Genomic DNA, 18431 nt, shown 5'->3' on the forward strand with positions numbered 1-18431 from the left:
AAAATGGACCTGAATAGGCATTCCTCCAGAAGACATACAGATGGCCAATAGACATATGAAAAGATGCTCAAGGTCACTAATCATCAGAGAAATGCGAATTAAAAGCACAATGAGATATCACTTCATACCTGTCAGAATGGCTATCATCAATATATCAAAAATCAAGTGTTGGTGAGGATGTAGAGAAAAGGGAGCCCTTGCACGCTGTTGATGGGATTGCAATTTGGTGCAGACACTATGGAAAACAGTCTGGAGGTTCCTCAAAAAATTAAGAATGGATATTCCTTTAGACCCAGCAATTACACATCTGGATATTTATCTGAAGAATTTGAAAACACTAATTAAAAAAGATACACGCATCCCTCGATTTACGCCGTATTTTTTTTTACTGGGTTTTTTAATACATGATAAATATTCCCCCAGTTTACATGGACTTTTTATACATGGTTTCCATTTACGCAGTCTTATTTTACATAGTTCTTTTCATTTCCATTATGGGTGATTACTCTTTCTAAAAAACAATAGCTTAACTCAGCAATGTACACAGAACTAATACTTACTAACACACAATTATTAATGATCTTCCTGTTCATTGGATAGCAAATAAAAAAGCATGGGTGTTTTTCGGGATTGGTTTTACAAATCTTTTGCTGTAGAGGCTGAAAATTATATGAAGGAAAAATATCTTTCTTTTAAAATACTTTTATTTTTAGCTAATGCACGTGGTCATCCACACAATTTAGAACATCTAAAAATAAAAGTTGTATATTTGCCACCAAATACAACTTCTTTAACCCAACTTCTAGATCAAGGCATTATGTCCATCTTTAAGATTATGTTAAATGAAGTTTTAATGATACTTTTAATAAACTTGAAGATAATGTATCATGGTTACAGAAGCCTGGAATAAATATACAATTTTAAGTTATATCAAGAATATTGCTTCAGCTCTTTGAGTGATATAAAGCTGTCAGATTTAAATGCTTGCTGGAAAGCAATATGGCCAGAAGTGGTTGAATCAGGGAATATAGTTCCAACAACTGAAGAGGGATCAACTAGCATTATTAATTTATTTAATAAATTTCAAGAAGAAGGCTTTGACAATTTGAATGTAAATGATATTAATAAATTACTGGTTGATCACAAATTAACTGATAATGAATTAATTCACTTAATATCTGAAGCCAATCCAGCCCATGAATACAGCAGAGACCTTGCACCAGTTTCATTCACTGCAGAAAATATTTACAAAGCTCTTCTTCAATTGACCACAAAACTGGATACTGCAATTCTGCATATTGATCCAAACATCCAGCGAGCCTTAAAATTTCAAAAAGATTTTTTAAAATGTTGCAGTAAATACCAAAGAATCTATGAAAACTTAGCAAAAGATGAGTTTAGAGAAAGATTACCCAAAAACAAACATAAATAATGAAATCAAAGTAGTACTTCCAAATATTTAGACTGATGATGGTGACTTTGTGCCAGTTAAGAAGAGAAGGTTGGTTGCTTTAGATTACAATACAGACACCAACAGCGAATAAAATTTATTTTGGTTTTTCTGAATTTTCATTAGCATTTTTTATGAAAATATGTGAAACAAATATTTTTATAACTTAAATTGGCCTAGTTCTTTAGTATTTCTTTGTATTGGTATACACTTTTTATGTGATTTTCTTCTGTGTAAAAAAAAGACATGTGGAACAGATAATCCATGTAAATTGAGGGATAGGTGTATATGGATCCCCGTACTCATTGCAGCATTATTTACAATAGCCAAGATATGGAAGCTACCCAAGTGTCCATCAATAGCCGATGGTATAAAGATGTGGTACATATATACAACGGAATGTTACTTGGTCATAAAACAGAATGAAATCTTATCATTTGTGACATGAAACTAGAGGGTACTATGCTAAGTGAAATAAGTCAGATAGAAAAAGACAAATACCATACAATTTTACTCATATGGGGAATCTAAAAATCTAAATGAACAAACAAAACAGAAACGGACTCACAGATGCAGAAAACAAACTGATGGTTACCAAATGGGAGGGGATTAAGGGGTAGGGGGAAAAGGTGAAGGGATTAAGATATACAAACTGCTAGTTACAAAAACAGTTATGAGTATGTAAAGTACGGCATAGAGAATATAGTCAATAATATTGTAATAACTATGTATGGTGTCAGGTGGGTACTAGACTTATCGGGGTGATAATTTCATTAAGTTGTGTAAATGACCATTATGATGTACCCTTGAAACTTAATATAATGATGAATGTCAACTGAAATTGAAAAAAATAAATGAAAAATAAATAATAAAAAAAGAAAATAGATCATGGGTACGTGTGTGTGTGTGTGTATAACAAGCTTTTAAACCTCCAGATTAACTATCCTAAAACATCTGTACTTTATTGACCTCTTAGATTTGCACTTAGAACTTTCTTGACTTTATTCAGTATTAATTGTGCAGTAAGATTGATGAGTTTGTTTCCTAATCCTCAGAAGAGGAGAAAACCTAAATTTTGGAAAGATTTTCTGAAGACAGTTTTGGTGACATACAGAGAGGGGAGAGTTGATAGCCTCACAGCAAAAAGAAATGAAATCCAGAGAACGCAGGAATTTATGACTGCATAATGTGACAATTTGTATTTCAGCTCTCCCACAAGGTTTATGTAAATCCTTGGATAAGTTATAAAACCTTTCTGTTCCTCCTTTTCCCCTCTGTAAAATGGGGCTAGTGAAAGTACCTATCTCATGGTGGCTGTATACATTAAATGAGTTGATACATGAAAAACATTTAGAACATAAGTGCTCAAATTATTGTTGTTGCGACTTTAGAAAGGAAATCAAGAGAAAATGGTGAGAAGTGATATTTGTTGAATGCCAGGCGTGGCAGTTAGTGTTTTTATGTGTGTGCTTTATTTAGTGCATTTAATCCTCATGTTCTTCTAAAGTAGGTACTTATTATTACAGTTGGGGTTAATAGATTGTAATATGTAAGTGATAGGTTACACAAGTAATAGACTACATTCAGTAGTTTCAATTTAAAAAGTCCAAAGAGATAAAATGCAACTGGCTTAAGCAAAATAAGGAAATTATTTTTGACTTGGATCTGGAAAGCTCAAGAAAGTGTGGTTTAATCCTGAGGTTCAAATAGTAGTACTTACTCTGTCTGCCTCTTAGCCTTGCTAGGTACCATTACCAGATAAATTCTACATTTGGTAACAATATTGCAATTGGCAGCCTCAAAGCTATATTATCCCTTCAGCTGGCACCCACCTCAAAAAAGAGAAAATCTTTCCCATAACTCGCAAAAGTCTGGTTGGCTGGTTTATGTGATGTGCTCACCTACAGGGCTGGTGGCATTGTGCGGGGGAAGGATGGACTCCCTACTCCTACTCCTCTGTCTGGAATCATCAGGATTTCTGTGGCATTTTCCTCTAATGAAGAAATTTTTGACATAAAAAAAAATATATTTACTATATTTTCCAATTAAAATTTTTTAAATTAATGGCTCTTATGAAAAAAATATTGAAAAGCTCTTAATGGAATAAGCATTAGTTGCTTAATCAACATGACTTATTTCAAAAACAATTCATTTCTGTAATAAGATACAATTACACCATGGGGTTGCACTCTGAAGTTCATTTTGTTATTAAAGGGTGAACAATTTCAGCAGTAGGTAAGATAGGTATGCAAGACATTTAAACTATGCTTTAGAGTTCATAGAACTCTACCCATACTAAGTGCTACATTTGTGAAATATGTGTCCATATAAATGAACATAGTCTATTTCAATCCAGAACAAAATAAAAATTAGAAAGGGGTAGCCAGAGTAGGGTAGAAAGAACAATGTTTTTGGATCGAGAGTTGGGTTGGAGTTTGCCACTTACTAATTATAGCTTTGGTCAAGTAATTTATCTTTTCTTAAAGTTCCTCAGATGTGAAATAGGGCTAATCATATTTTACAAGGTTATTATGAGGATTAAATGAGATAATGTGTTCTTAAGAGAATAAGTAAAATAGATAGGCATGTAAGCAGAAGGAAAGTATTACCTATTCAGCAATTCCTTTTATCTCGTGTCAACGCCCCCACCTTTTTTAACAGAATCTGGTCAATATGGAAGTTTAATAACTAAATGTGTCATTTTACCCTGTAACCTGCCATCTTTAAAGTGGCTTTTGTCTTTATAGACCACGCAGGGGTTACGGTCTTCCATAGAAAGCACTTTCCTGTCTCTGTGAACAAGCAGCCTGTGGGAGAAGCAGTTTACACACATAGTTTTGCTTCACCAGCCGTTTCCATGGAGGAGTAACAGATAGGAATCAGGAGCCCACATTGTGGTATGAAGGCAGGGCATTAGAATTCAGGACGAAGCACCCCTGCCAGTACAACCAGGAAGTGCCCTGAATAGCATAGCTAAAGGTGGCTGCCTTTCTTCTCTCTCTGACCTGAATATCAAATTTCAGAATTCCTGTCCCAGTTGATGTAGATCCTGGTTAGTCACATTTTTCACACAATCTGTAACAGGACATCATAGACTTCAGATTTTTTTTTTTTTATCCTGATAAAAACAGCCTGAAATTTACCCCACATAAGCAGTCATGGATACTGAAAACTTCTGATTATACCTAGAAACAAAGGTTTATTAGAATTTTTTTTCTTCTAAAAGAATTTCCCCCAATCTTAAATTTAGATTCAACATTTGCTTCTAATATCAGTGATACCTGTAATATTTACTCTCCTAAGCACTTACAAAGGAGCTCCTTCAAGTAATCAATACAAATCTGTATGTATTTATCTAAAATATTTTTCAGTAGAGAAATAGAATCAATATGCAGGCAGGAAAATCTGTTATGTTATTACCTCAAACATTATCACCAAGGGCCAGAGTCAATGGGGCCCATAATTCTGTAGTCTAGTTTTATAATAAATATACACTCCTTGGTCTTAGGCAAGAAATGGCATTTCCCTGGACAATAACCAGTTTTCTTCTTGAAAAATAGATTCAGCATTATTTAAATAGACAAATTTGCTTTACACTTTAGGCATCAATTCTCAATATGTGTCCCCACAGAACTGTAGCAGTGTCCTCTGGGAATTTATTAGACTTCCCACTTTCTCAGGCTTCACTTCAGACCTCCTGAATCAGACTCTGGGAGTGAGTCAGGCTGTATTTTAACAAGCCTTCCGGGGGATCTTGTTGCAGTTCAAGTTTGCGAACCACTGCTCTAAGGTAATGCTAGTAGGTGGTAGTGGGAGGGGCATTCCTTTATAGACAGAAATGGCTACCTGCAGGGTTTTGCAAATTCTCGTTTAGCCCTTAGGGGTTGGGATCACAGTGTACAAGTGCACTGTATGGACTTACTTTTGGACCCTCACACTGTGCACTGTCTGGGCTAGAACAAAACCACTGTCTTTTTTTATGGCTACAACCAGTTATGGTCTGTAACTGTCAGTTCTCTGTGGTTCATATATCAGAAAATTTGAACTGATCAGGAAAGAGGAATACTATTGGAGTAACCAGCACCAAAACAATTGGATAGATCACAGTGCATTCTTCCATTCTAGCCCATAAACCCCACCCTTCAAAATGTTATCCTACAGCATTTCCTGAAGAAAAATGAATCAACATGGCTTAAATGTGAAGTTCTCTGTGAGCATGCATATTATTATGGCAACAAGTTTCTTTAATTGAAAAGTTAAGCTTTTTTGAAGTTCGATAAAATGTGCATAGGTCTCTTTGTGTGTACTTAATGGTTCAGGCAAGTAGTTTCTGTGCTTGAGGTTAAAGAAATCTTAAAATCTAAAAGAAATTAGCTTATATATAGGGAATATGTTAGATAAAATAAAAAATTAGAACTAAGTATTCAAATTTCTCATGTGTCCACTCCTTAGCATCTGTGAAGACAAATGTATATAAACAAGAATTCCCATATACATCCAGAGGAAGTGCTTATCAACAAAGTAGGTCAGGTTTTCATGAGTCTAAATTTTGTTTGCTATAAGTCTCCATCTGTCTTTCCCTGCTTCCTTGATTTATAAGTATTAAAAAAAAAAAAATACACCTCAACTAGGATAGACCTGTTCTGTGTAATATCTGATAAACAGATGAAGGTGCTGCCAAGTATCGGGCCATGTAAAATAGTGGTGGTGATTATGGGGTAAGAGAAGTGGTGGTTGGAGTTGGCGGTGGTGATGAAATTAGCTATATTTCCAAACGTGTACTCAAGGGAAACATTTCTCCAGGACTTAGGTCCCATAAATTGCATTGCCACTAGAAAAATGCACATTTGAATGGGCTATTGAAAATTTAGTGGGATTGCAACTTTTGAATTCACATATAAAGCTGTGATTATCCTAATGTAATTTTGGCCCTGGGACTAGCAGTCTCTTAGGGTAATTAATATATTGGTTCTGACACCTCAAAGCAATCATAACTGTACCAATTTCATTGTTATTCTGTTTATTGATAAACATGTTCCAGAGTAAAAAGTTCTCATTTAGTTATGAAACTCTTCCCTTATGCCCCTTAACCAGTATTTTTCATTTTCAGCTGTGGCTTAATTTCTGTTTCTGTTTTTAAATATCTTTTTGATTAACTGCAAAGTTTGATGGAGACCAGCAGCATCATTAAATTGGTATATATTGTCAGTTGGGTCTTTCCTTAGCTGCTGAGGGGTTGCTAGGATACTCTCTTAAAGATACAAGTCTCTTGATTAACCACAAAATCCAGATTGCCTAAGTAATATTTTTATTAATTCATAAAAATACAGATCCAGATTTCATTTAAATTTATAGCAAGATGAGAGCTATATATCTCTGGATGCTTTTAGCTTTACAGAAATGTATTTAGGTACACTTAAAAAGAATGTGTTTTGAATGACAATTTAATGAATGAGAACTAGTCACTTTATTTTAGGGGGAGCATTCCTTTGTGTTGTACAATGTATATGGCTTTGGAGCTGAAAGAATTCTGAATTTTAATTACCACTAGGAAACACATCTCCATTGTTTCTGTAGCATAGCAGAAATCATATTGTTTATTATTATATATTCGAGTACTGAATTCCAAAATTTCATTTACAGTGTAATCATTGTCCCTGATTGATTTAATAAAATAAAATCAAGAAACTAACAAAAAATCTTCAGCTACAATAGTTTGATGTGTTATGAACAGTTGTTTCAGAGGTTAAGGACTATCAAATGGCATTAACTGATTGGCATTTCTTCTATCAATTGTTTTATGGCTAATGAGTCTGAAAATAACTGTGCCTAAATCTATTCACTGCCCATTATGCAATCATCTATTTATTTATTAATTTAATAAGAGTTTTTGGAGGGAGCTTCTATTATATATAATACAATTTAGTAGAAGTCAAAAGAATTTTTAGATAGAATAAGATTTTAATTTGGAACAATAACTTTTATAGTAATGGGAAAGATGGATTAAACTGTTCAGGAATTGCAGATAAGAAATGAGAGAATGATGTTTCCAAGGTGGTAACATAGGTTGTTTCTGATTTTGTGCCCCTTTACAAGAAAATAATTATCAACTCTTCATGGACAAAACACCACTGAAAGAATCCTAGAATGTGGGTTTATGGCTGAAGCACTGCCTGTATGACAGAGACCAAGACAGACTGCATTGGAAGGTTAAGAGGAATGGCTATGTGCTGACCACATTACCCCTCCTAGTAGCCTTGGAGCAGCTTCTCCCACTGAGCCTGAGGAAGGGACAGTAACTCATAGCCCCACTTATTGTTGAATATAGCCTTCAGCTCATCCAACAAGGGAACCTTATCAGAGCACACAGGAATCTATGTAGCCCAACCAACAGCCTTGCTGACAATGGCACTTGAACAAAGAACACAGCATTTGGCTTTCCCTGTCTGTAGAGCAAAACCAGTGGCCTCAGCTGACCAGGATAGTCAGTACACACTCTTGTCTGATTCAAGTCTCCAAACAATGAGCCATGCAGGCTCTAGGTCCTGTCTTGCAGCCCCATCAGGGCCAGAAAGCTAATTCATAGGCCCACCAACTGCTGAGTATAGTACCCACTCCCAACCCAGCAAGCCTGAACAGAGAATCCAGGAAGCCAAGGAGTTTACCACATTACCACTCCTAGTAGCCTTGGAGCAGCTTCTCCCACTGAGCCTGAGGAAGGGACAGTAACTCTCACTTGGACAGGGGACTAAGCCAGCAAACCAATCCAGCTGTTCTCAGTCAGTGGCATTTCTCCATCCCCAACTGTAGCTTAAAGAGTTGCCTCACCCCAAAATATATCCTAATATTAGGCCCCACCTGCCCAAGGACCTTACCAGTAGGCACATCCAGAACCCCCCACTGAGCTGACTAGTGAAGAACCGTCTCTGCCATAACAAACTTGCAAAGTCTGGGAGAGGAGATCACTTACTCAAATGTGCAGATACCGGCATAAGGAATAAAGGATCATGAAAAACCAGGTAAATGTGACACTACCCAAGGAAACTAATAAAATTCATGCTGACCCTAAAATTGGAGACCTATGAACTGTCAGAATTCAAAATAATTTTCTTAAAGTTTAGTGTACTATAAGAACAGACAACTAAACCAAATTAAGAAAACAGTGCATGAATGAGTTCGACAAAGAAAAACCATTAAAAAATACCAGAAATTCTTGAGCTGAAACTATAATAACTGCACTAGAGAATTGAATAGAGAGTTTTAAAAGCAGGCTAAACCACATAGAAGAAAGAATCAGTGACCTAAAAGTTAGGACATTTGAAATTATCCAGTCAGAAGAACAAAAAGAAAAAAAAGTGAATAAGAGTGAGGAAAGCTTAAGGGACTTATGAGACACAATGAAAAGAAACAATATTTACATTATGAATATTCCAGAAGGAGAAGAGAAAGGGACAGAAAGAATATTTAAAACAATAATGGTTGAAAGCTTTCCCAATGTGGAGAGAGAGACACCCAAATCCAAGAAGCCCAAAGGACCCCAAATATGAATTTAATCTGAATAGGGGTACACTAGATACACTATAATTAAATTATCAAAAGTCAAAGACAAGGAAATTTAAAAGCAGTGAGAGAAAAGAGAGAAGTTACATATAAGGGAATCTTCATAAGATTATGGGCAGATTTATCAACAAATCAACAAAGTAAAAACCTACAAAATGGGAGAAAATATTTGCAAACCATTTATCTAATAAGGGGTTAATATCCAAAAAATTTAAAGAACACAACAACTGAATAGCAATAAATAAACAAATAATCTAATTAAAAATGGGCAAAGGACCTGAATTGACATTTTTCCATGTGAATAGTCGATAGGTACATGAAAGAATGGGGAACATTACTAATCATTTCAGAAAAGCATATCAAAACCACAATGAGATACCTGTTAGAATGGCCATCATCAAAAAGACAAGAGATAAATGTCAGTAAGGATGTGGAGAAAAGGGAACCCTTGTTCTCTGTTGGTGGGAATGTAACTGGTATAGGCATTATGGAAAACAGTATGGAGGGTCCTCAAAAAATTATAAATAGAGCTCCATATGATCCAGCAATTTGACTTTTGAGAATATATTTGGAGGAAACAAAAACACTAACTTGAAAAGATATCTGCATCTCCATATTCATAGCAGCATTATTTATAGTAGCCAAGACATGGAAAGAAACTAAGTGTCTATTTATTGATAGGTGACTGGATAAAGAAGTTGTGTGGGTGTAATGGAACACTTTAAGCCATGAAAAATGAGGAAATCCTACCATTTACAAAAACATGAATTGACCTTGAAGGCATTATGCTGAGTGAAATAAGTCAGAGAAAGACAAATCCTGTATGATCTCACTTATGTGTGGAATCTAAAACAAAACCCCAACAAACTCATAGAAAAAGAGATCAGTTTTGTGGTTATTAGAGGTAAGGGGTAGGGGCAGAGGAGATTGGAAAAATCTTGTCAAAAGGTACAAACTTCTAGTTTTAAAATAAATGAGTTCTAGGGATGTGATGTACGACATGGTGACTATAGTTATCACTGCTGTATGAAATATATGAAAGTTGTTAAAAGGGTAAATCCTAAGAGTTTTCATCACAAGGAAAATGTTTTTTCTTTTTTTTTTTGCCTTTTCTTATTGTATCTTCATACAGTAAAATGCCTGATGCTAACTAAACTTAATGCGGCAATCATTTTACAATATATTTAAGTCAAACTCTTATGCTTGTACTTTAAACACATAGTGATATATGTTAATTATATATCAATAAACCTGGTGAAAAAGATAATGAGTGAGTCGATGATAACACACTATAAATGAATTGTGGAGTTATTTATGAGAAGATTGACAACACTTGGTGATCAATTAGATATGGGAGAGAAGGGAGAGAGAAGAGGCCCTCAGTCACTAAGGAAATGACAGTGACATGGACTTAATGGGGACTGGAAGAAGAGCAGATCTATGATGGAAGAAGTGAGAGATGAGTAGCTCCATTTTAAACATGTGTTTCTTGTGGGATGTCCATATGGACATGTTCACCAAATAGAAGGAAGATCTGCATGGAACTTTGATTTGGGATTCAATCACACACATATGGAATTGGCAGCCATGGCTCTGCACAAGGTTATTCAGTGTGTAGAAAGTGTTAATAGAAACAAGTGAATAATAGCAAAGAGATAATCATGCCAAGTGTTTGGCATGATTATCTCTTTGCTATTATTCACTTGTTTCACATTTCTCACTTTTAATTCTGAGTTTCACAAACCTCTGAACTCTACAATTAGTGAAGTTTCTGGGCCTTTCTCATTTCTTTCCTCCTTTCAAATCTTTCAGGGGAAGAAATGTATCTTTAAAAAAAATAGGAGAGGCTATCAGTTTTTAAACATTTTTAGGAAAAAGAGGAATTCTCTAATTTTCAAAAGGTTTGATCCATAATCATTTGCCTCTACTAAACTTTCCAAAAGAGATTAAAGGTATTTAAATTGTTTTTCTCTTGCTACAGAAGAGACAATACAGATAAGCAAAAGAACATAAAATTCCCCTATAGTTGTACTACTCAATTAAAATGCCACTTTTAGTGAGTAGAAGAGTGTGTGTGTGTGTGTGTGTGTGTGTGTGTCTAGTTTTACATTTTGTATTTTGTTCTAATGATCTACCTTTCCCCAGCACCAGTATCATGGATCTGACTGTTGTATATTTTTTTAGTTAAACATTTTGCTTCAGTAATACATTCAATGGTCCAAAAGTCAAAATGATATATAAAGCTATGTATAGTGAATTTTTGTTCTTTTCCTTGTCTCTAACTACTTACACATGCACACATATGAGAATCCATTCAGAATTTATGCAAATACAAGCAATGTGAATTTTTCTTCTTTTTTTTGTAAATAAAAGGTAGCATATTTTACACACCATTGTGTACCTTGATTTATTTTTTACTTAGTATATATCTTGGCAATTGTGATGGTTGGATTTATATGTCAATTTGGCCAGCTGTAGTACCGTTATTTAATCCAACACTGATCTAGAGAAGAACACCATATGCAGATGGAGGGCAGAAATTGAAGCGATATCTACGAGTCAAGGAATGTTAAGGATTGCCAGCAAACACAAGAAGCCAGGAGAAAACATGGAACTGATCATTCCTAGGGCTTTCAGAGGGAATGTGGCCCTGCCAACACCTTAATTTTAGACTTCTCATCTCCAGAACTATGAGAGAATAAATTTCTGTTGCTTTCAAGCCCCTCAGTTTGTGATGATTTGTTATAGTAGCCCTCAGAAACTAATACAAGTCTTTTCATATCATTACATAGTAAGCATCCTCACTTAAAAAAAAATAGCCTCATGGTATTCCATTGTTATGGATATCCAGAGTTAATTTACCATTCTTCTACTGATGGATATTTGGGTTGCTTCCAATCTTTGCTATTACAAACAATGTTTCATTGAACAACTTTATACATCAATTTCACGTACATCTAAATATATCTGTAGGACAGATTCCCAGAAATGGAAATAATGGGTCAGAAGGTATATCATTATTATTTTGACACACTGTAGGTTTATAAAAAACTTCTTTATTTTCACCTAACAATATTATCCTCCATGGTTTTAAGCAGTTTACACATTCATCAGCAATATAAGTGCCTACTTTTCCCTTCTGATAGATATCTCAAATTGTTTTAATTTGTGATTCCCTTACTGTGTGATTTGTTTAAAAGCCATTTACATTTCTGAACTACATGTTTATATTCTTAATTTTCTATTAGTTTATTGATATTTATTTCTAGGATTTATTTATATATTAGAGAGATTCTCTATCACTGATATGATCCCTCTGCCCCAATTTGTCTCATTTTTTTATTTTGCTTATTTTCTTTTTGCCATTCATAATTTATTTCTATGTAAAATTTATCAGTCACTTATTTTAAATCACTGTAAGTTTCTAAAAAACTTCTTTATTTTCATCTAACAATTTTTTTAGTTCTATTTCCTATAGAGTTTATACTTGTATACACTGTGAACTGTGGTTTCAACTTAATTTTTTTCCAAACAGCTATTGTCCTGACACTATTTGTTAAAAGTCCATTTTTGGACTTTGATTTGAAATTCCGCCTTTATCATGTACAAATTTATTTTATGTATTTAGATCTATTTCTGAAATTTCTATTCTCTTCCTTTCTATTCATGTGCCAATATTGTTTTAATTTTTGAGACTATAAAATATATTTTAATATCTAGTGACCCTAGACTTTCCATCCTATTTTCATCTTCTTTAGAATTTTCCTTGATATTTTACCTTATAAACTTTAAAATAATTTTGTTTAGTTTTTTAAAAACTTTTTAGTGTTTTAAAAATCATATTTAATTGAATTGATGTTTTTATAATATTTGGCTGACTTATCTAAGAATATAATATGTTTCCATTTGTTCAGTTCTTCTGTATCCTTTGGAAATGTTTTAAAGTTTTGTTCTTATTGTTTTTGTATAGGTCTTAACACTTTCTTGTTAAGCTCATTTCTGTTTTTAATCTTTTTGCTGCTATTGTAAATAGCAACTTGATTTTCATATTTTATCTGATTACTATTTGTATATGAAAAAGCCATTTTTGAGTTTTCCAGTTTGTAATCATTTTGATAACGAAGGTTTTAGCTCTTCACTTCCCATTCACTTATCTCTAATTTCTTTCTCTTGGTTAACTGCACTGGCTTCTTCCTCGAGCACAGTATCATATGATAGTAATGATACTGGTCATAGTTGTTTTGTACAAAATTTTTGGTAGGAATGCCTCTCTTGTTTTCCTTGTAAGCATGATACTGACTTGGGGGCTGAGATAGAATTTTCATGTTAAGCATATAGTAATTTTTTTTTTCTGTTTTACTTGGGTGTTTGTAATCAAGAATGGTTTGATCATTTTCTAAATGCTTTTTTGGTTGCATTTGATGGGATTATATGATTGTGCCTTTAGTTTTAATAATATGGTAAATTGTATTTTGCAGGTTCTGTAAGTTTTGCTTTATAAAATTTACAGGAGTATTATCTGGTACATAAAAGATTCATAATTATATACTATGAATTGTGCCCTTTAGGTTTAAGAAAGTTCTTATTTTTGTTTATTGTTTACTGTTTTGACCAGAATTTTACCTTTTTTGAGATTAAGATCTGACCATGTTTTTATTTTGGGAGGTGTTTGCCTAGTATTTATTTTGATCTTTTCTGTATCATTTTGCTTTAGATGTGTCTCTTGTATAAAGCATAGAGTTGGGTATTATTTTTTGATTCAGTCTGAAAATCTTTCAGTATATAAATTAACTTTATGTTTATTGATATTCAGAAAAATTTGATCTTTGATTAATTGTATTATTTTATATATTCTGTCTTAGTTTTTAAAGTGTCTTTCACTGTTCTTTTCTTTGCATGTGCATATATGCTAGTGTGTAGTTTTTGTTGATATTGAGAAAGGTTTGTGTTAGTTTTTTTCTCTAGTGCCTAATACCTTTAGTCTTCTATTACTTCAAACAGTATCCTTTAATTCCCTACCCAGCAGTGTTAAAAACTGGCATTTTTCTTCCCCCTGTTCCCTTTTCTCCAACAACAGATTTTAGTTGATAATAGTATCTCTCTTACTCTTTATATTGTCAAATATTATTATATTTCTACTTCTTGGGTCAGCAACTTTAAATAAATTTTAACTCTAAACTACTACAGATAAAGTAATATAATTACTGTAGCTCTTATTTTGTCCTCCCTTTTTTCTCCAAGTTTTGTTAGTTTTATGATTTTCATAATACCAAGATATAAAACATTTACATTCTGTTCTGATACCCTCTTCTGCATTTGCTTTAGTCTTAATTCTGTAGTTAAATATATTCAGTGCTCATAGGCAATCCTTTCACGATAATGTTCCCAGTCATCTCTCAGTTATTCGAAATTCCTTCCTCCACAGTGGCTTTCTGACTGGTGAAATGGGTTCCAGATACCATTCAGAGAGTGAGCTTTCCAGGACGATGCCTGACTTATCGACTTATCCTGTGTTCCCAGGAAAGGAAAAGGTGAGCCTGAGACAAGAGCTTGTGTACAGGGAGTTTGTTTGGGAAGTGATACCAGGAAGCAGGAGTGATAGATCAGGGTGAGAGAAACAGGAAAAGGAGGGAACTCCATCGCGTGCATGCATTATTGAATTGATAATCCTATAGGAAAATGATCCTTGATCCTATAGGGACATTCTGAAGGCTATACTGAATGTTTCATAGAATTGTCTCCCCAAAAGACAAAAGGAAGTATTTCTCCACTGATTTTCATCCCCATTTTGTTGAAGGCCTTAACTGCCCCATATTTCCTGGTTGAGAATCCATGAGTGCTGACTATGACTCATCCTTGAGGTTCATTGCTATTTGCATAAAATGGGTTAAAATCTATGTGGAAATATTTGCCATAAATATAGATGGAATCAGAGGTGAGACCAAGAAGGATATGAGGTATATATGAGGTATCTGATATAATTTATTTTAATTTTCTGAAACTGATTTTAATTGTCCCTTTGACAGGAGGTTAAAATTACCTAATATTTCTAATCTATTTAAAATTTTACTATTGTTTCATATTGTTAATTTCCAGTTTTATTTTTTATTTTATTTTATTTTAGGCGAGGCAACCCTTGGTTAACCTCACAGATTGCAAAGACCTTGTCAGCTTACAATCCCTTATTTTTCTATTTTATTTTTTATACCTACAGTACCTGGTCTTCCTAGGTGGTCTCCCACCCAAGTACTAACCAGGTCTGATCCTGCTTAGCTTCCAAGATCAGATGGGATCGGGCTTGTTCAGAGTGTCATGGCCATAGACTCCAGTTTTATTTTTATAATCAGAGGATATAGCAGGTAGAATTGTCACTTTTTGGAATTTATTGAGATTCTATTTTGGGCTTAGCACATAATCAAATTTCATAGATTTTTCCATGAATATATGAAAAGAATGTACATCTTCTCTGCAGAACACAAATTTCAATGTATCTTTTCATTCAATTTCTTATTATTTGTTCAAATTCCCTATCTTCTATTCTGTTCTTTGTCCTTTTGTTCAGTTAAGGATTGAAAGAGAATGTTTAAGCCTCCCTTTTAGAATGTGATTTTGTCAATTTCTTCTTATATATTGCTTTAATGTATTTTCATTAAAGTTAATGGCCCCCATTTTGGAGGTTTAGAGGGTGTAGTTACCCACAGCTCTCTCCTTTCCAGTTTATAAACTAATTGAGAAAGATACTCAGAAATCAGACTGGGATTAAATATTAGCTTTGTTGCATACTAAACTTAATTGAAGGATTTAGCTTGAATTTATAGCCAAAATAGACTTTCTACTACTCATTTTATTTATTAATGAATGGAATAGCTAGGATGGGAAAAGGTAGTGGGCCCAGAACTTCTAGATAGTGGGGATAGGGGCAACACTGAGGTTGAAAGAACATGCTGGGAAGTATATCATGAAGCTGTGTCTGCATAGCAAGCACACTGTTTTACTATTCATTCTAGTGGCTTGGGTGGGGAGGGGCTGAATTTCTCCAATGCCACGTGTTAATGGTACTATTCTATGTTCCAAGAAGGTTTCCACATGGAATAGATTGTGTTTTTAGGTAGGTAGCTCTAAGAGAGCATGCCAAAGAGAGTTGTCCAACAATGCGCAATGATCCTTTTATTTCACTCATCAAATAAGTCATCTCTGTGGATGGAGCATATGTATGAGACCTGAGGAGAAAGCACTCCTGGAGGCTTGGGCCTTAACAATTGTGAGAGACTAGGGGAGGGGAGCCCGGCACTCATAGGGGGAAAAGTGGTGTCTTTCCCCTTTGTCATAACTGTGTAATTTTTAGCAACATTAAAATCTCTTTTTTTTCTCCAATTAATTTCTTTTACCTTGAATTTCATTTTAGTGTTGATAGCAAGACCTCCTACTTCTCTTTGGTTTGTATTTCTCATAATATCTTTGTTCATCCTTGATTTATTTTACGCTTTCTATATTATTTTTGATAGATTGTTTATAAAGAACATACAGTTGGATTTTTTCATGTTGCTTTGTGTATTTATTTAACATAATTTAATTTTATTGAGTTAACAGTGGTTTATAATATTTTTTAACTTTCAAGTGTACAACATAATTTGACCTCTCTATATATTGCATCATATAGTTGGATTTCTTTAAAAGCCAACATAAGCGATTTTGCTTTTTACATTTAGAGTTGTTACTACTGACTGGGTCTTGTTTTACATTTGCCATCTAATATTTCTTGATTTTTTTCTTTATTAGGTTTTCTTTCTTTCTCTTTCTCTACTAATGATTTGAAAGCAACTGACCCTAATTCTTTTATATCACCTTAGCATTAAATACATATGTATTTATCCATTCAGTTATTCCCTAAAGTTTTCTATGAGCATTAAAAATGAATCCAAATCTGTTGACCTCCCTCTGGGCAGAATATAAAAATTAGCACTTTCTTCATTCTTCCTTTCTTACCTCTTAATTTTCTGTTGAAATATTATAGGAATTTAAATTTATATTGCTATTATTATTTTACTTTATTTTCCCTTTCAAGACTTTTGGTTAATATGAATATTAAGTTTATTAATCATATTGACAATTATTTAGATGCTAACTATTTTATTGGTTTCACTGGTTGCTGACTTTTCTTCTGTACCTTGTCTTTGCTTTTCAAATTTTTCTTTTTCTTTTAGTGTCTCAAATATTTCCTTAGTTAATTACTATAAAGTACCAAGTTACTTTAAGAATAGTTACTAAGACTATATATTTTCCCTCAAATTGAAGTCAATTAGCATTTCCCAGATAATGAGTGCCATTCTAAATGAGTTCGAGCAATACAAGGACAAACAAAATTAAGCATGCTTCTTTATTGCAAGCTTCTCAGTTTGTACTATACAATTACATTTTTTGAATCTTTAAAAGGAGCATACATCATTTCCTAAATTCAATACCACTCCAGTTCTCTTGGTATGTAGTTAACATTAAATAGAGAACTATTATTTTAATTCAAATTTCTTTCCCCAGTAACTTCTTTGTTTGCCTAGATTTTCTTTATTACTGAAATGAAAATGTCAACAGGATATATTTACTGTAGGTCTTTTTTATTTCTCCTAGTAGTTTGTATATCAATCAAACAAGGTTTAGTGCATAAAATAAAAACTAGAGATATTGAACAGAAAGGATTTAACACCAGGAAGGAAGTGCTTCAGAAAGTGGAAAAACTGGAGGAGCAGGCTCTAGACTGGGCTTCTGTGACTGACTCCCAGAGCACCACTTCCTCTGTCACAACCAGGAGGCCTCCTGACCTCAGGAACATGATATTTCAGCTGCAATTCAGGGAATTGAAAGCCATATTTGGAAATGGAAAGCCACCGTTATCGCAATAGTTGGACATGGGAGCCCAGAGTCTGGCTTTTGTGGCCCCTGCTGCAGCTGGAGACTATATTTGGCAGACTCCATAGTCTTGGTTATCAGCAGGAAAAAAATGCCTCAAGCTGAAGGAAGATAGCCTTTGCCTCATTGCATCCAGAACCCTGGGGAGTGTCATTTTTAGCTTTTCAGTCTTGGGAGCTCAGGAAAATTACAGTTTCCCAATTGGCAGAATCTTAGACTACTGGGGTGAACTAATCTAATGAAGGCCAAATGCTCCAGTGATTAACCTTGTAATGGGTAAGACTCCAGAACAGTCCTCAGGATTTATTTTCTTTCTCTTTATCAGAAGACCCAGTAAGCAATTTTGCTTTGCCATGAATATTCTGAACAAAGGCTCATTTAGGTAAACAGTCCCATTGATTCCTGTCAGCTTCTTCCCTTGTACTTTCTCACAGAACTTCAAAACTGTTCCCAAACTGTTCCTGCTATTATTCTGGTCACCAAAACAGTGGTCAAATCCAGTAAAATAGAAATAAAA

General features: G+C 34.1%; 1 pseudogene; it reads right to left on the reverse strand.

The window, feature by feature from the left end:
- Positions 1-15215: 15215 nt before the first annotated feature.
- LOC120595179 (uncharacterized) lies at positions 15216-15334 on the reverse strand (annotated as a pseudogene).
- Between the last annotated feature and the right edge of the window lie 3097 nt (positions 15335-18431).

This window comes from Pteropus medius, unplaced genomic scaffold, assembly GCF_902729225.1.
Source record: "Pteropus medius unplaced genomic scaffold, Ma_sr-lr_union100, whole genome shotgun sequence".
Taxonomy (NCBI): domain Eukaryota; kingdom Metazoa; phylum Chordata; class Mammalia; order Chiroptera; family Pteropodidae; genus Pteropus; species Pteropus medius.